General features: G+C 44.6%; 1 long non-coding RNA gene across 1 annotated transcript; it reads right to left on the reverse strand.

Moving 5' to 3' along the window:
* Positions 1-15,353: 15,353 nt before the first annotated feature.
* LOC311594988 lies at positions 15,354-20,110 on the reverse strand. Its single transcript, XR_014778275.1, has 4 exons — positions 19,972-20,110; positions 18,510-18,747; positions 15,551-15,689; positions 15,354-15,456 (listed from the first exon to the last, which is right to left on the reverse strand). It is a non-coding gene; the product is annotated as an uncharacterized lncRNA (long non-coding RNA).
* Between the last annotated feature and the right edge of the window lie 3 nt (positions 20,111-20,113).

Consider the following 20,113-nt stretch of genomic DNA (forward strand, 5'->3'; position numbering starts at 1 on the left):
CCTCTCTAAACCAGCATGGCCACTTTCACCTAGCTCTGATCCTGGGAGCTAGCAGTCCCTCTGGCCCCATCTCCCTGTTCACAGGCCTTCCCTTCAGCCTCTTCCCACCAGCATTGCCATGGCCACCCAGGACCAGGTTCCAAGATTGTTCCTGCCACACCTTTCCAGTCTTGGGGGATTAATCCTGGTTGGCCGGTGGGCCAGGAACTGAGAGTCTCCCTCACCTAGGATGAACGCACACCATAGGAGATGACCGATTGCCTCCATCTTCTCCAATGGAAGATGTCTCTGGGATTCCACTGCCCTTCTCTAGAACCTTCGGGGGTGCCTATCACCTCCGGGGACCTCTCCTGCATTCGCTGGAGAAGCTAGGGTTGGCTTTCCAACCATCCTAGGCAACCCCCTTTCCCTTTCCCTCTCCCTTTCCCTTTCCCTTTCCCTTTCCCTTTCCCTTTCCTCAGGTGCTGGTGTGGGGGGCTCTGCCTGGGTCTGAGAATTTGTCTCACTCTCATATCTGAATTCCTCTGCCTGTGTCTCAGTCTCTTTCCTTTTCTCCTTAATAAGCATCTCTACTTTTCCCTCTAAGGCTTGGATCTTCTCCACCCACCATTTCTCTCATGGACTACACAGGGGCATTATGGCTACTAAGAAGGAAGCCTAGGATACCCAAAGGATGAGAATCCTGACGGCTATGGGGCCGCAGTGAGCCAGGCCATTTCCCTTTTCATTTTCTGCTTCTCTTCTCAAGGCATCTAGAGTGGCACTAGGCAGGGTTCTAGAGCCTTCTGTGATGGGCCTGCCGGTCCTTCACTCTTCTCCCCTTGGGTACCTCTCAGGTGACTTACCGAAGCTGATGGCTTCTCGGTTTCTCTGCAGCTGGAGTGAGCCATCTCTCTGTCTGTGGGGCCTGGCCACTTGCTGGAGTGCCAAAGTGTTCTTTCCAAGACAGAAGAAAGCCCCAATCCTTCAAGTTTTCTGAGGAAGACTCAGGAGCCAGATGCTGGGGTGAAGCCTTGCTAGCTCAGAGGGCAGAGAAAGCACACAGGGGTCTTCCTACCCAGCTCACGGCCTGAAGGAAAAAGATAAAAATCAATCAACAAATAAATAGGTAGATCATTAAAATCCACAGACAGACAGACAGACACACAGACAGACAGAGAGACAGACAGACAAACAAACAAACAAACAAACAAACAAACAAAGAAACAAAGAAAAACCACCCCAAATCTCAAAGCCGAAAGCACCAAAAGCCAAAAGGCCAAAAGCCAAAAGCTGGCTAGCTCACCTGACAGCCCAGGAGGAAAAGGCCTGCTAGCTCACTGGATAGGCCAAGAGGGAAAAGCCAAAGCGTCTGTCTTCTTCTCCTGGCCTTCTTAAATACCCTTCAACTCCAAGCCCCGCCTTTCAGTTCAATCTCTGTCAGCTGGTTACTAGATCCGCCCCTTGCCCTAGGGTGGGTTGATCAAGCCCTCAGGGCAGAAAGCCCTTGGATTCAAAGTGTGAGTTTGTGCCTGGCTTGATGGCACAGGCCTTTCATCCCAGCACTGGGGTGGCAGGTGGATCCATGTGTGTTGCAGGCCTGCCTGGTCTACAAAGCCAGTCCAGGACAGCCAAGGCTACCCGGACCAACATGGCTGACCCACAGGGAAAGAGAGTAATTCATACAAGGAAACGGTTTGATAGCTCACATCTCAGGGTTCACAATGGGATCAAGTCTCCTGCAACAATCCACCTTGTGTTTCAGCCTGATATTTACTAGCAGCCTTTAAATGTGATCATTGTAATAGGTTTGGTTGTTGGTGTGTTTTGTTGTTGCTGGTGTGCTTTGCCTGTATATCTTATTGTTGATTTTGTTCTTGCTCCTCCTCCTCTTCCTTCTCTTCTTCTTCTTCATCATCTTCATCATCATCTAATTCCACTTCTTCCTCTTCTCCTCCTTTTCTCCTTCTTTTTCTTCCTCTTCTTCTTCCACTTCTTCTTTGTCACCTTTTTCTCCTTCTTTTCCTCCTTCTTCTTCTTCTTCTTCTTCTTCTTCTTCTTCTTCTTCTTCTTCTCCTCCTCCTCCTCTTCTTCTTCTTCTTTTTCTCGTTCATTTCTTTACTCTGTATATAAATCCCAGTCGATTCTCTCATTCCTCCCAGTCCCTACACAATCACCCCTCTCTCCACCCTATTCTTTGTACTTCTTCTTTATCTGCCTGTGCCTCTGCCTCGTCAGTGTTGGCTGCAAAGGTCTGTGCCTACCAGGTAGGGGTGGGCTTCCAGGTGAGAACCAGCACCTCTCTCATCTTTGGAACTCTAGAATTTATGAAACCACTACTTGACAGAGATTTGCCTGCCTCTGCTAAGAAGGAAGGCATGCGCTCCCACCAGCCTGCTCCCAGTCTTTTATCCTAGCTCCAAAGGACTCCAACTCTTAGAGATTTAGAAAACAAGTGGGAACTGTAGTAACCCTTTGGCCTGACTGAAACCATTTTCAAGCTCTTAGCTGGGTTTTTCATACCAAACAATAAAACTCTCCATTTCTTTAAGAAGGAGACTTTAGTTTTTAGACGTTAATTCATGGCTAGGAGAGCCACATCTGGCCTTAGTTTTCCTATTTCTCCTTCTGGCCTTACCCATTTGAGCCGTCCCCCACTTTGTTTTATCCAACGAGATAAAGCTCCAGTCCCTAGAAGATGGATGTTTACCTCCTGAAGAGGCCAAGGTTTGGGTGGAATTCATTGTTTCATCTGCCTCTGTGTCCATGGCACTTCCAACCCCTTTGCCGGCTCTTTTCACTTTTAGCTTAGGTGTCTGCTCATTTGTAGCCCATGGGCAAATCATGCATTTGCTGGTCTTTCTTGAGCCTTTTCTTTTATCCACTGAAGCTGTCCAGTTCCTTCATTTCACCCAGAACCATGCTGTTTTCACAAGAGGCATGAACTGGTTCATGGCTCTGTGGATGGGATTCTCCTACCCAGACAGGGAACACACCAACGGGATTCATCCTTTGGTGGTGGTGTGGGTGTAGGGAGAGGGCAAGGATGGGGGTGGCAGGGTGCTCTGGGAGACCCTGGGCCTACTGTGACATAGGATTGCCTTGCCTACTATTCCTTGTTGATCTGGATTCATTGGTCCAAGGCTGGTCTTTGACACACATCCAGCAGAGTCCACAAGGCTGAGGCCTTCTCTTGGCATTCTCCCTGGAAAACCCTAGCTTCTAGGAATGCCTTGCCTGAAATCCCTTTTCAGAAGGCCTTGCTTACCACAGTTGAAACATCTGACAGTTTGATTTTTCCAAAGACTCTTAGAAGTTCTTTCTTTTCTAAGGTTAGCATCATAAACATGAGCAGCACACTCAGCCATATCTCTAATCCATCCTTTCCTGGAGCTGACCCTGCCTTTACAGGTAGACTCACTCTTAGAGATCATGACGTAGCACTTCCTTTTTTCCCCACTATTTACACAACACAACACACACACACACACACACACACACACACACACATAAACACACAGTACACAAACACACACACATGCACACACCCACCCACCCACACAAACACACACGTTTCTATTTTATTACGGCAAAGGTGGAAATGATAACATCTGCACAAGAGCCACCAGTAAATTATATCCCCCGAAATAACTCAGCACAAAACACGACTGTTGTCCATTTTTCAAAAGTGTCTTTATTTATTCGTTTATTGAGTGATTCTGGATACAGTATTGTTCCAGGGTGTGAACCTACATGTCGGGAGATGGCACCAGCTGTCATCACATTGAAGGCAGGCCCTCTGGATGAACAGCCAGTGCTCTTCAGCTCTGCAGCTCCCTTTTTCAGAGGGGAAAAGACAAAGTCTTTAAAAGAGTTGTTAGGCCCATGGAAAGGCAGGAATGAAGAAATGAGTCAACGATGAAGACTGAGCAACCCAGCATTGTCTGCACAGTCCAGTGGCCACCCCTCCCTCTAGGGATCAGAGGAGGAGCCCTCTGGGTCCTGTGGTTTGTGTGGACTGGCTGGGCTGTTTAGCTGGTGTCCATGCTTTCAGCGTAAGCATCCAGCTGTGCGTCCAGCTCCTCTGCAGAAAGCTGCTGCTTGGAGTTGCTGCAGGTGCCTCTCTCTCTTCCCCTGCTGCCTCTCTGGGTCCCTCTCCAGGGGCCTCTCCCAGCAGAGCACCCAGAGGCAGGGTTTCTACTCATGCCTCCTCTGTTGGCGCTTCCTGCATGGCTCGGCTGTGTTTCCACCTGGGATGGGACAAGCTGGATGTCCAAAGGACGCCCGTCCAGAGGGACACCGTGGTACTCTCTCCTAGCCTTCAGGGCATCTGCCTTGTGTTCAAAGCACACATCTGCTGTCCCTAAACTTCGTCCAGCGCGATCATAGTGCACAGCTGCTCTCTTGAGCGGTCCAAATTCAGCAAAGAGGTTCTGAATATCAGCGTCTGACACTTGGAAGTGCAGGTTGGACAGCAGCAGCCTCCCAGAGGAGTCCAGGCTGGCTCCACGCGGGAAGGCGCTGTGGAACTGGTCGTGCTGCCGCTTGCCTGGAAGTTGTCCGCGTCTGCTGTAGGGTGCCTGCCCGTTCCTCCTAGGCCAGGCACCGCGATGCCCACGCCGGGCGGCCTTCAGTGCGCCCCTGGGGCCTCCCGGGGAGCAGGCCCTGCCAGCACCCCTGTGCCCGCGGCCACCACGGCCAACTCGGCCTCGCTGCCTCTGGGTCAGCTTGATGATGTCATCCAAAGACATATCTAGTTTCTCCACCAAGGAGGGCGTGGAAGGCGCACTCAGATCCAGCCTGCGCACCTCACAAGGAGCCTTGGGAAAGACAAAAGAGTCAGTCACTGGTTGCAAAGTCAGCCTTTGCAAAACATGTGTGGAGCTTTAGCAAATGATTCAGACCCCTTTCCTGATTCTTCAGCCCTAGCCCAAGCATTTCCAGCTCTTAGGCAAGAGTTGCCAAGGCGTCCCACAGCAGATTCCACCTGCCTCTCTAAACCAGCATGGCCACTTTCACCTAGCTCTGATCCTGGGAGCTAGCAGTCCCTCTGGCCCCATCTCCCTGTTCACAGGCCTTCCCTTCAGCCTCTTCCCACCAGCATTGCCATGGCCACCCAGGACCAGGTTCCAAGATTGTTCCTGCCACACCTTTCCAGTCTTGGGGGATTAATCCTGGTTGGCCGGTGGGCCGGGAATTGAGTCTCCCTCACCTAGGAGTAATGCCTAACCCGCAATCATAACCAATAAAAGACACAGACACCTGTTGTATTTTAGAATAAGCCTCATTTTACCTGGAGCTGGGCAGATATTAACCCCCTAAACCACCTCCCATTATCTTCCCGCCCCCTTCCCACGTCATCTGCTTTATTCATTTCTATCTGGACTATTTCCCATCTGTAATCCCAAAATCCTTTCTTATGCTGTTCATCTGGGCCAATTCTTCCCATGGGGGAACTCAGGCTCCTCTTTCTTGTGCCACAGCCATTCTACTCCTTGTTTCTTCTCTGGTGCCTTTCTCTTACCCAAGATCCTTCCATCCCCAAAGCCTGTGAGCCTTTGCTCTCCACCCACTTCTGCTCTGCCCAACATGGAGGACAGGCTTTACAATACTTGAGGTATGTGGTAGTCTGCTCTTCAACATTAAGAATCTTGGGGGCCAGCAACTAACAAATACAAAGAACCAGACTGTGCCTTAGCTCCCAACAGCTCCTAGCCAGTGGAGAAGGCAGTCAGTTCTGTTCCAGCTGTTGTCCAAAGCTCTCCAGGTTTGCACAGCTGTGCTCCTCCACCAGACCCATCCCTACAGCATCTGGCCTCTGCTTCTCTTTGTAGCCAAATTTGCTTTGAGGAAGTCTTCACAGTATGGAAAAACACAGTATGCTCTTCACAGTATGTGGGAAAACAGCATAGGATGGAGAGGTGTCTGAGCCCCTGGAACTGGATTTACAGTGTGAGCTTCCATGTGGGTGCTGAAAACTGAACCCAGGTCCTCTGCATGAGGAGGAAGTGTTCTTAACCATTGAACCATCTCTCCAGCCCCCAAATAATAAATTTTATTTAAAAAGATGACCGCCAAGGCATTAGGGCTGGAACAACTAATGCCCAAGTAGGGTAATTTCATACTGGTAGGCACAGCTGACGTACAAGAGATATGAATGTTTTAGATATTAAAAATTCATCTGGGAGCCAGGAGATGGTGGTGCACACCTTTAACTCCAGCACTTGGAAATTAGAGGCAGGAGGATCTCTGTGAGTTCAAGGCCAGCCTGGTCTACAGTGTGAGTTCCAGGATGTCCTACAGAGAGCTACACAGAGAAAACCCTGTCTCAAAAAAAAAAAGGCCGCTGGGGGTCTGGAAAGATGGCTTTGTGGGTTAAGAGCATATGTTGCTTCTGCAAAGGGCAGGAGGAGCTTTCAAGCACTCATGTCAGGTGACCCACAGCCTCCTGCAACTGCAGAACCAAGGAATGCAAAGTTTTCTGGCCTCTAGGGACACCCTTATACATGTAAGTATGCATGAATACACATAAACCAAAGGCAAATGAATATTTTTAAAAACCCATTTGGACCCAGGCATGATGGCATGTGTCTAATTCCAGCACTCTGGAGGCAGAGGCACGAGGACCTCTTGAATTTCCTCCCAGACTGGTTGACATTGTGAGTTGCAGACCAGCCAGGGTTACACAGTGAGATTCTGTACACTTAGAGCTCAGCAACCACCAGAAACTGCAATGCTGAATATGGTTTGAACCATGAATATTCATGATCCAAAACACAATAGGTGACTACAGTTCATAATGACCTATTATATATCTTACGAGGAACTAGATGAAAAGATCTCGAAAGCTCCCAAGATGAAGACATAAGGAGATGGAGATGCTAATTACCCTGGGGGTGACAGAATTTGCTGCATACATGTGTGTGAATATTACAATGGACCCCACTGACACACAAAATTACTTCATGTTAATAAAAAATAAATGAATACTATGTAAGTTAAAAATAAAAGAGAAAAATGAGCTGTTCTTACAAAACTTGTTATTTTTGCTTTCATTTATTGCAGGAAAATTAGAATAAGAAAAATGGAAGTTTCTGACAGTATCCCAGTAAAAAGAACATCTAGTGGAAGGCTGGAAAAGTGGGCATACATGTAATTCAACATTAGGGAAATGAATTCCAGGTCACCATGGACTATATAAAAAATGCCCTTCTCCCAGCCCCAGCCCTGAAAAAAAAGTAATGTCAGCATGTTATGTTTTCTGACATACTGTGAAGAGCATGAAAAATGTCTCAAAGTCAATCTGATCAGCAGGACACTGCCCCTTTTCCAGCCTTGCACAGGGCTAGGAGAGGTCAGAGTCAGGGCCAAGCGCCAAAGTGGAGGGCAAATTTTATCGAATCAGGAGACCATGAAAGTACATGGCTAGAAAGGGAAGCAGAGGCCAGATGCTGTAGGGATGGATCTGGTGGAGGAGCAGAGCTGTGCAAACCTGGAGAGCTTTGGACAACACCTGGAACAGGGGTGACTGCCTTCTCCACTGACTAGCAGGGTCAGGTCTCAACTCTGAAGACCAAAGTACACCAGGCACGCACATGGTGCATTTTGGCGCACGCAGCCAAAACACTCATAAACATAAAATAAAATGGATCTAAAAATTGTTTTGAAAGTATAATTTGTAATCTAGCCACAGATCTTTTTTTTTTCCCCAAACACACTGATATATTTACAAGGGGGAAAAAAAGATTCCAGGGCATGAAATCAAATGCCAAGAAAGGAATGACCTGAGCTCTGGAAAAACAAAGAGAGAAAGAAATCAGGCCTATTCTGGTAAATCTGGGGCATCAAATTGTTAGATGTGACAAATGTTCTTTTCCTCCGGACATAGGTCACTGTCAGCTTTTGCCAAGGCATTGGATCAGCCAGACACTGGGAAAGCAGCTCTGATGTGTTTCAGTGAATGTATAAAGCCTCTTTGCTCCTTTTTATGAAGCATATCACATTAACTATGCAACATTTCTTCCTGAGGATGTTAGTGGGAAAGCATTCCCTTAGTGGTTATCACTGGTCAATGTGTACAATTGTCTTAGTGTACAAAAAGATACTGATTGGAGATTAGGGACTGCGGAAATATGAGTTTTATCAGAGGAATAAATGAATTATTCAGCTGACCGTAGATGTAGCAGTTTCTTTTCTTCTTCTTCTTCTTCTTCTTCTTCTTCTTCTTCTTCTTCTTCTTCTTCTTCTTCTTCTTCTTTTAATCGGGAAACCAGTACACACACAGACAGATGCTCCTGGGCATTTGTGCACACACACACACACACACACACACGTGACCCCGACTGCCCCAGCAATTAAGGAGGAGACAGTCTATCTCAGGCTAATCCCCGTAGGCAGGAATTTTCTGTGTAATGTGCTGCATTGATTCACGCTGCCTCCACCTCCCCAGACCCAAGCTCAGCGACAACTCGAGGTTCTACCTGGATCCCCAGTTCCTGAGTCATAATAGGCAATGAAATGGGGTGATCTCAGAGGCTCACCGGGTGGTTTTCTCTGCATCAGAGATTACTGTCCTCTCACTGGGTGCCAAGCAGGGTCTGAGACCCATTGTTTCTCACCTTCTGTCTGGTTTTAAAACTATTTTGTGTGGACAGGTAAAGCTGGTCCCCACCATAGTACCTTCCAGTGAAGGCTCTAGCTCAGCAATAAGCTGAAGCCAGGAGGTCATGTGCCAGGCCACCAGAGAGCTCAGCTTCTGTGAACACAGGGTCGCTTTACAGAAAGGTCAGTAGCAGAGCTGGTGCCAGGGGGACCCATCATCAACGCTCGAGTGACCCTGCTCCTTTCTGGGCACTGTACCCTGGCATCTTTCTTCAGGGACTTCTGTTTGCCTATTTGTTTTAGAATTTCACACATTCATGTGGTTGCTTTTTATTAAATACACTTTCCCCTGTTGCCTCCAATTTCTCCTCTAGGCCCCTCCCACTATTCCTTCCAAATTCATGTGCATGGGTTTAGGGCAACTTACTGGAGCATGGCTTCTCTCTCCCTCTTCTCTCTCTCTCTCTCTCTCTCTCTCTCTCTCTCTCTCTCTCTCTCTCTCTCTCTCTCTCTCTCTCTCTCCCTCCGTGTGTGTGTGTGTGTGTGTGTGTGTGTGTGTGTGTGTGTGTGTGTGTGCAACCCTGAAGGAAAATGATCCGCCCCCAGCAGACATTAACTACAAAAGCTCCTTAGACTGGGGTCGGCCCTTTCCAGCCATGCTGGGATTTTAGCTGGCTTGATCTTTGCTTTATTCGAGTTTGTATTGATGCTGAGAATTGAACTCAAGACCTCAAACATGCAGGACAAGTGCTCTGTCTAGAATGTTTTTATACCCCTAGCCTGTGATTTTCTTCCCTTAGCTCCAAACTGAATGCTCTTTTGAAAGAACCCCTATGCCCCTCCCCTCTCAAACGCCATATAAATTAGCACTGTGACTAGAAGAGTGAGGAGTTTAAACTGGCATCTGTAATCTCCAGCCCAAAATGGCCACAGGGGAATTGTCCATGGGGCAGCCACCTCAGTTGCATGTACAATTTTAAGTAGACACTTAAATACTTCAAGAACTACTTTGAAATAATTTTACACTTGGCAGTGTTCGCCAATGCTTAGTGCTGAGTCAGTGTTTGTCTAGTACAGTGCATGAGGAAGCTAATGTAGGTATGAAGGACTGGGCCCAAAGAAGCAGGAAGCCTAAGAGCCCCCACAGGAACCCAGGTGAACTCTTCAGATTAGCTTGGCCAACGCTGCAAACACACAGGGCCTGAACGGTTAGAAAACAGGAGGAAACTCCCATCTCAGAGTCATCTGTGATGGATCCCCATCCATCTGCCTTTCAGGCAGCATTTGAGTCTGTCCACTTCTCTGAACCCCCCTGGCTTCTTGCCCAGGGCATGGCCATCTCTCTCTGAGCTTATGTCAAAATCTTCCAGCTTTGATTCCACTGCTGATCTCTCTAAGGGATGCTATGTTTGCTGTCCTGAACCTATTTTTGATCCCTCTTGTGTCAACCCCACGAATGTCCACCTGTGAAACAGCCTTCTCAGATTTCAGTCTTGGATCACACTCAGTTCCAGAAGTGGGTCCTACAAGACTGTCTTCATTGGGTTCATTGAATTAATCAAATTGCCATCTCATTTAATGAATTTACCTATTCTCTCTCTCTCTCTCTCTCTCTCTCTCTCTCTCTCTCTCTCTCTCTCTCTCTCTGTGTGTGTGTGTGTGTGTGTGTGTTTTGTCTTGCTTTTAGAGACAGGGTTTCTCTGTTATGCAGAGCCTTAGCCACCCTGGACTCTGCCTCCCGAGTGCTGGGCTTAAAGGCGTGTACCACACCATGCCCGGCTCTATTCTTTTGACCTTATTAATAACTTTAGACTAATTAGATACAAAAAAGTATATGTTAGGAGCTTTTGGGAATACAGCTTCTTGCTCCAAAAGGTATCTTTCTCCTCCTGTATAATATGGACAAGGAAAATGGAAACTATGGTGGTCATCAGGAGAACCAACTTTAGCGACAACAGAAAAACCAAAGAAAAGAAACAAAGACATCACGTTCTGCCTCTGAACTCCATTATATCAGACAGGGAGCAGGGGGAATCTGTGTATGTTAGGTTGAATTATAATTTTGATAGGACTAAGAGAAAAAATGTGAAATCTGAGAACCCAAATATTGTCCTGTGTAGTCAATTTTGGACTGTAGTTTTCTTACTTTGTGCATTTTGTGAACTCCACACCTGTGTCCACGCAATGTTTATCATTTTTCATTTTCTTTTTTTCTTTTTTCTTTTTTTCCTTTTTGGTTTTTTGAGACAGGGTTTCTCTGTGTAGCCTTGGCTGTTCTGGTCTTGCTTTGTAGAGCAAACTCACAGCAATCCACCTGCCTCTGCCTCCCAGTGCTGGGATTAAAGGCATGAGCCACCACGCCCTGCTGCATTTTCTTATTAATTCAATAAATACTTACTCATTCCCTTCTTTATGTTTTCATTGTTATAGATGTGTGAGATTGCATGAATAAAGTATGATTTTTGAAGGGATTTACAGTCTAGCTATAAAGAGAGGTGTATAAACAAATAGGATTATAATACTAACATTGTGATAACCATTGGAAGCAGAAAACAGCGACTGATGCTTTCTTCAGACTGTAGGAGCTGCTAACCAGAAGGCTCAGCTGCAAGGGACAGAAACTGAATTTCAGATAGTCCAAACAGAAAATGGAATCTACTGGCTCATAGGATTAAGAATTCCATGGTAGAACTGACTGATGGGGTTCAATGATGTTAGTTTTGGTATTTCTTTTCAGCTTAATTTCTTCAACTTGGATCTCATTTTCTTCTTCAAAAGCCAATCTGAAAATGGATTTAGGGATATGCCAGCCAGTCAGCACCTTCAGTAGCAGGCATGGTTTCCTCAGTTCATGATATTATGAGCTCAAGTCCTGCCTCTCTGTGTGAATTGTCTTGCCACCTCACTCAGAACTCCTTCACATCCTTGAGGGCAGCCTGAACCCAAAGATTCATGAAAGGGATATAAGAGCCTGAACTCCTGTCTTGGTGTTTGGAAGGGTATCTAAGATTTAGAGTCGCCTGTGGAATAAGTTGAAGGGTCGAAGGATCTAGAGGGATTGACTCTTGGTAGAATTTTTATGGAAAAAATATGATTGAATTCACTGCCCCCTCCACAGCCTCCCTCCCAGTGCCCCCACCATATTTTAGATAAGACATGACAGTAAAAAACAAACAAACAAACAAAAAAACAAAAACAAAAGAAAGCTCCCAAGTAGTGAAAGGTTGAGTGATTTGCACTCTACCCTGAGACCTATTTCTGAGTATGCACAATGTGCAAAGCCAGTGAGAAATCTGGCTTTCTCTTTGGACTGGCCTAGAGTGGGGATCTGTCTGCAAAGACAATGGTACCTAGAAGTTTGTGGACTTCTATATGAGAAAATGAGTCCTAGAAGTTTTCAGAAACATGTCTTGGTGTAATTGGCAGATTTGACTGAATCTCTTATAGCCAACGATTTCTTGGGAAGTAGCGTATAACTCCCATATCTGCTGAGTTAACAATAAGGCTGACGGCCTGCAAAGGGCTGTGTACTGAGCTAAAGGCAAAGTGGTTAGGGACAGAAAGCTTCTCCAGACTAATTGATGTCATGTTTCCTTCTTTTATTTTAAGTGGTATGTGCTAGCTAGTTTTATGTCAACTTGACACAGGCTGCAGTCATCTGAGAGGAGTGAACCTTCGTTGAGAAAATGGCTTCCTAAGATCAATACAGGCTGTAGGAAAGCCTGTCGGACATTTTCTTAGTGACCGATGGGGGAGGGTCCAGTCCACTGTAGTTGGTAGCCCCTTGGCATTGCAGTCCTAGATTCTTTAAGAAAGCAGACTGAACAAGCTATGAGGAGCATGTCAGTGGCCGCATCCCCCATGGCCTCTGGACCAGTTCCTGCCTGCCCAGTTTTGAGTTTCTGTCGTGGCTTCCCTCAGTGGACTGTGACTCAGGTTATATAAGCCAAATAAACTCTTTCTTTCCTAAGTTGCTTTTGGTCATAGTGTTTTGTGTTTTATTACACTTTTTTTGTAAATTATCACAGAGCTTTATAATACAGATAAAAATGGAAGAAGAATTAGCCAGACCTGAAGTTATTATAAAGAAATCTCATTACAAGAAAAACTAGAAATGATTGTCCATTAAAGATAAAGAAAATTGGGTTTGGGAGCACAGTTATAATTCTAGAACTTGTGAGTTGAGCCAGGATTAAAGAATAAGAATCTGAGGCCAGCCTGGGCTGTGCAGCAAGTCCAAGGCAGCCTGAGCTACATAGTGAGAACCTGTCTCAAAACAGCAAGGGCTGGATATGTAGTTGGTGATGGTGTGTTTGCTTGGCATGTATGAGAGGCCTGGGGTCTGTACACACACACACACACACACACACACACACACACACACACACACACAGTACATCTATTTATGACAGACTAAATAATTGAAATTCTAGTTTCCAGCAAAAAAAAAATGGTCTCAGATCTATTTTATTAGCTATTTAAAAAATACTTTAAAGCATGAACCTTTTGACAGAACAGATACCTCTATAAGTGAGTGTCTTATTGTGGATGTTAAGCCTTACTAAAATATATAGTCTCATTCCATAATTTCTGCATAAGTAGGTCTACCACATTTATTTTTTTGTTGTTTTTTATTTTATTAATTTATTCATGTTACATCTCAATGGTTATCCCCTCCCTTGTATCCTCCCATTCCTCCCTCCCTCCCATTTACCCCTTACTCCCCTCCCCTATGACTGTGACTTGAGAGGACCTCCTCCCCCTGTATATGCTCATAGGGTATCAAGTCTCTTCTTGGTAGCCTGCTATCCTTCCTCTGAGTGCCACCAGGCCTCCCCACTCAGGGGACATGGTCAAATATGAGGCACCAGAGTATGTGTGAAAGTCAGACCCCACTCTCCACTGAACTGTGGAGAATGTCCTGTGCATTGGCTAGATCTGGCTAGGGGTTTGAAGTTTACAGCCTGTATTGTCCTTGGCTGGTGCCATAGTTTGAGCAGGACCCCTGGGCCCAAATCTGCCTATCATAAGGTTCTTCTTGTAGGTTTCTAGGATCCTCTGGGTCCTTCAATTTTGCCATTCTCCCATGCTTCTCTCATCTAGAGTCCCAATAGGATGTCATCCCCTCTGTCCCAGTTTCCTGGTTAGTGAGGACTTTCATGGGACATGCCCCTTGGGCTAGTGTGCAGATATAAGTGAGTATATACCATTTGACTCTTTCTGCTTCTGGGTCTACCACATTAAAAAAAAATGTTGGTTTAACAAAAGCACATGAAGGAACTGAAAATCAATACCAGGTCATGATCGCCACCTACTGGCCACTGGAGGAAATATGTTCATTTTTATGCTTGCCATCCTCCAGAAAATGAGACTGAGTACTATGCCTCGTAATTAAGGAAGGTGTCACTGATATATCAGTCACAGTTTATAACAAGCACACTCATGCTTGGTAATTACTCTTTGAAAGAAAAATCTGTGGCAGAGTTAAAACTAGAAAAACAGCTTCTATCCTTTCACCACCAGCTGCATTCTGTCCTTGTCATCTGACACTACCCATTTGGTCTCCTTCCTAAATGTTTTTACTGCACTCCCATGTATGGCAGTACACACACACACACACACACACACACACACACACACACACACACACACACACACACACACACACGGCTAGGATCTGCATATGAAGAACAGGTGATTTACCTGGCTGGATATTATACAGTCTAATTCCATCTATTTTCCTGCAATCTTTTCTTATTCAATTTTTAGTTTGTGTGTGTTTTTTCTTGCATGTATGTATGTATGTATACATACTACTTGCATAACTGGAGCCCATGGAGGTCAGAGGAGGGTATTTGATCCCCTGGAACTGGAATTACCAGTTTTGTGTTTGTGACCCATGTGGGCACTAGAAATCAAAGCCAGGTCCTCCAGGAGAGCAAGGTGTGCTGCTTTTAACTGCTAAGCCACCTCTCTCAACCTGCACGTTCTTCTTTCTCTTTAATTTCTTTCTTTCTTTCTTTCCTTCTTTCTTTCTTTCTAATAGTGTCTCACTATGTAGGTTTGCCTGGGCTCGCCTGGGACTTCACTGTGAGGACAAATTGGCCATGCTCACTGCTCTGCCTGCCTGTTTCCTTATCTGTTGAGATTAAAGGCTGTGCTACCATACCTGGATCATTTATTCTCTTTAGAGCCGAATAATGTTCTATTTTATAAATGAAGCAGATTTTCATTATCATCATCTGTTCGTGGGCACTTATGCACCCCACTTCCTTGCTATAGTGAGCAGAACAATAATAAACGCTGATGTGTGAACATCCCCTAGGGCAGGATGTGGAGTTCTCTGGGCATATGCCTAGGAGTGCTATATATGGGTTGTGTGGTAACTATAGTTTTAATTTTCTGAGGATCCTCCACGCTGATTTCCATGGTGGCTGTATTTGCACCCCACCAGTGGTGAATGTGTTTCCTCTTCCCTCACATCCTTTCTGACATTCGTTGTCAGAGTTCTTGATGACGGTCATTCTAACTGGGGTGAGATGGCATCACAAAGCAGTTTTAATTCACATTTCCCCACTGACAAGGGACTTGGAACTAAAACAATTAATTATTTGGTTTTTGTGTTTCTTCTTATGGAAACTGTATTTGGTGCATTAGTCTATTTGTTGAATGGCAGTTTTATTTCCTTGGTACTTAATTTCTGCAACTGTTTTTATGTCCCATTTTGTGTTCATTGGTTCATGCTGAAGTAGAGTAAGTTAGAACAGACTAAGTATTAGATCCTGATTTATTGATTTGTTTAGTGATTTACCTAAACACTGCTTGAAGTGTGCATTTGCCAAGCAAGACTTCAGTTGCTTCCTGTAACAGAGTGACCTGGAAAAATAACAGAAACAGTAGGTCATTGCCCCCCAATACCTGATGACTGTCACGTACATTTCTGTAAAATCTTGCTTGTTTGCACACCCACCTTGTAGTTTTAGAGTATAAAATGAGAATGTGAGCTGGGCCTGGGATCAAAGCCTTTTAGAAGCTGTCCTGGCTTCTGTCCACCTTGACTCTCCCCTCTTCCTTCTCAGTGGTGTGGGAGTGCTTATCCAGAACGATGCCTGCAACAATGTTGTTAATGATTAGCTAGAAGGAGGCTGCAAATGAAGTGTCTGCAACACCAGTCCTGCTACAGAGTTTCTTTTCTGCTTCTGGCTTCCCAGAGTCTAATGAGAAGTCCTTCTGGTCCACTCTGGGTGATTCTATGTAGTTAGGGTCTTAAAAGTGCCACAGGGAGACCCCACTCCATGGCGGGCAGCAGTACTATTGAGAATACTATCAGAAGAATGTACCCTGTTTCTGGGCTGGAAGGAACCCTAGAAGCTTGTCCAGAAAGAACATGGACACCTTGCATATAGAGCCATCCTGAGCCCTTTGGTATTGGGGCTTTTCTGAAACACAGAACAAGTGTGGATAACCCACTGGCAATTTTTCTGGGAAGGAATACACACCACGTATCACACACTACTGACCTACACTGACCCTACTACTGCCTCTTGTTTCAGAAACCAAAATGAGCCTTTAACAAAATGAAGCTTAGGGGCTAGAGAGATGGCTCAGAGGTTAAGTGCTCTTCTGGAGGCCCTGAGTTCAATTCCCAGCCACCACATGGTGGCTCACAACCATCTATAATGTGATCTGATGCCCTCTTCTGGCCTGCAGGTGTACATGCAGGCAGAGCACTGTATACATAATAATGAATAAATAAATCTTAAAAAAAACAAAAAACAAAACCAAAATGAAGCTTAAAGTTTTTGGTGGGTTGTGGATGTAGCTCCAAGAGTGCTTGCATGGGAGGAACACATTCCTAGGATTGATACCAGAACCACATGAACTGGCTGTGGTGGTATCTGCCTGTCATCCCAGGACTCAGGAAGTAGAGGTAGGAGGGTCAGGAGTTCGAGGCCATTCTCAAGGACTGAGTGTGAGGATAGCCTGTACTTCTTGAGGCCCTGTGTCCAAAAAACCACACACACACACACACACACACACACACACACACGTGCAATATTTAACCTGTCCATGGAATTCCTGAAATAACAGGTTAGCATAGGAGCCACTTAATTTTTGTATTTTAAAAATCTCACACAATGTGCATATAAGTTGCTATTACTCTTTCTTTTCTTTTCTCTCCCCCCCCCAACCCACCCCCGCCCTAGACAGGGCTTCTCTGTGTAACAGCCCTGGCTGTCCTGAAATTTGATTTGTAGACCAGGCTGGCCTTGAACTCACAGAGATCTGCCTGCCTCTGTCTCCCTAGTGCTGGGATTAAAGACATGCACTATTACCACCCAGCATAAATAAATCTTTACAAAAAAAAAAAAAAGAGTTAATTTTTAAACTTGGGATCAAAGGGGGGGAAGTGGGGGATCATTTTAAAATTCAATGGCAAAATATACTTTTAGTTAGTGGAAATTAAAATGACTGAAATAAAATAGAACTTTAATATTTACATTTTTAATTAACCTTTAAAGCATTTTAGGAAGACAAATTTCAATGTTTATTTTATTTTTACTTTGTTTTTGTGATGGAGTGTGTTGGTTGCCATGCCTGTGAGCATGTTGCATAAAACCATGACTTTTATCTTGTTGGCCGTCTTTGTGAGCTTCTTGGCTCACATGCTTCCAAGAAGCAAGTTGCTATTGTTGGAGAAACCCTGCAGCAATGAACTGAGGGTGGCTGTGGCCAATAGCCAAGGAGGAACTAAAACTCTCTCTCAGTCCAGCCACCCTAAGGAACTGAATCCTGTGAACATCTGTGTAGCATGGAGGCACAGCCTTCCTATGCCCATGCTTCAGGTAAGAGCAGAGACCTTGGTCTGCAATTTGACAAAGACCATGAAGCAAAGGCCATGCCCAGATTTCAATAAACAGTTATTAAATAATAAATGTTTCTCCAAGCCACAGAGAGTTGAGGAAGTTTACTATATAGAATACATAACTAACAGTGGATGAGAGCTTTATGATACTAAATAGTACATATGTATATAGATTTGGGCTACTGAGTCATGAAGTAAGACACCAATTCTTTACATGGACAATAATGCAAGTGTTGAACACTAGCTACAAAAAGAGCCTGTCAGTTTAACCAGGAAGTAGAATGCTTGCTTCGTGTGTGACACTCTACACTCCATCACAAAAACAAAGTAAAAATAAAATAAACATTGAAATTTGTCTTCCTAAAATGCTATAAAGGTTAATTAAAAATGTAAATATTAAAGTTCTATTTTATTTCAGTCATTTTAATTTCCACTAACTAAAAGTATATTTTGTCATTGAATTTTAAAATGATCCCCCACTTTCCCCCCCTTTGATCCCAAGTTTAAAAATTAACTCTTTTTTTTTTTTTTGTAAAGATTTATTTATGCTGGGTGGTAATAGTGCATGTCTTTAATCCCAGCACTAGGGAGACAGAGGCAGGCAGATCTCTGTGAGTTCAAGGCCAGCCTGGTCTACAAATCAAATTTCAGGACAGCCAGGGCTGTTACACAGAGAAGCCCTGTCTAGGGCGGGGGTGGGTTGGGGGGGGGGGAGAGAAAAGAAAAGAAAAAGTAATAGCAACTTATATGCACATTGTGTGAGATTTTTTAAATACAAAAATTAAGTGGCTCCTATGCTAACCTGTTATTTCAGGAATTCCATGGACAGGTTAAATATTACAGAGGAGACTACTGCTGGGCGCTGCAGCTCTAAGAATCTCTAAAAAGCAGTCTGTTACATAAATTATGTGCTTTTTAACCTCTCCTCTGTGTTCATTTACACAGCTAATCATTGAAACTTCGTCAGAAATATGTCTGTCAGAAATGCAGCATATTTAATAAGCTTCCTTACTATCACTGTGAAGTGGATGTAATTTAGTGTTTATTTACGACAAACGCTTACCTGCAGTTCATCAGCATCCCCAGCAAATCACTGCTGGAAATGTTCTCTCCCACTGCAGCCCCAGCTTGGTGCACGAGTATGAAAAGCAGCAGACTGTTTTCCATGATCATAGATTTTAAATATTTACTTGCTTGTACTGCATAATTTAGCACACTGGAGTTGGAAAGCAGTTTAGATGGTAGTTCATTCCATGCCAGTGTTACAGAGTATAAAGTCCCTCAGTGACTCCTGTATGAAACTGCAAAAATGAAAGGCATTCTCATTTCCTTTTCTAACCCATTAAAGTTTGTTTCACTATAAATCTACAGAAAGCCTATGATTGTGGTATATATGTAATATGTCATAATTTTGTATACTTATCATATAAATCCAAGCATGGATTCTTATGGCTTGTTAATATAGTATGTCAAAATTAAAATACAGTCATCCTGGTGATACAAGTGTGATGGCAAATCTTGGTCAACTTCACTACATTTGGAATTAACTCAGAGTAAAGCAGCTGGTCTCTCTAGAGAGGAATTTTCTTAATCAGATTATTTGAAGTAATAAGACCCACCCTAAATTTGGACCACGACTTTTGGTAGCAGGCCATGGAGGAAGAAAACTGTTCTATGCCCCTTGCCCTCACTTTCGCTGTCAAGTTCATTTATCCGGTTGCTGCTAGTACTAACCCCAATTTCTTTGGGATTCACTTGAAGAAAGCCCTCCAGGAATCTTCCAGGACTCCAGCGCCAGACTGGGATTTCTGAGACCTCCAGCCTCCTGGACTAAGCAGCCCGAGTCTTGCCCTTCACTGTGTGTGACAGCCATTGTTGTTGAACTACCTGGACTACACTCTGTAAGCCAGGCTAACAAACCCCTTCTAATACAGATTTATCCTATTGGTTCTGTTCCTTTAGAGGACTCTCATTCAGCCCGTATAGAAGTTACAAAAAGGCCCGGGACAGCTTGTGAGATACATGTGAATGGTGAAAAAATTTGCCCTAGTTATTCTAAGCAATTGTTTTCATGAAAATAACAGTAAAAATAATTTTTCCAGTGTCAGAGCACAGATCTCTTATTCCAACACTAGGGCGTTGAGAAAAGATAACGAGTTCCAGGCCAGTCTGGCCATACGGCAAGACCCTATCTTTAAAAAACAACAACAACAACAAAACACATTTAACTCTAATCTTGAAACACAGTTAAAATCCGAAGAGCATGTTTTGTATTCCAGAAGGCTTTCATTATCTCGCGGTTCCACTGTCAGGTAGCAGAGATTGTTGTTTTTCCCTCTAGTTTCTACTCTAGTTTCTTATGCATTGCTCCAACAGCCTGCGTTACTGAAAACGATTTATTAGCAGAATTACATTTTGTCATGATTTAGCATTTCTCCCCATATTTCTTAAAAGGCAGGTCCTGTAATTCAATCCTTGACAAGAATCTGAATGTGAAAACTGCTCCATCAGGATGTAATCAGTACCTTGCTCCAGTGCCTTGGAGTAGACAGACTTGTTAGTGTTTTTAACCAAGTAGATTTGGTTCTAAGGACCCAGAGCCCTGTGCATGCTGGACCTTGTAGTCCCCAGGCCTCAGACGCTCACGGCGCGTGACAGCTGGTAGCT

The sequence above is a fragment of the Acomys minous genome (assembly GCF_964271855.1).
Source record: "Acomys minous genome assembly, chromosome: 1".
In the NCBI taxonomy this organism is placed as follows: domain Eukaryota; kingdom Metazoa; phylum Chordata; class Mammalia; order Rodentia; family Muridae; genus Acomys; species Acomys minous.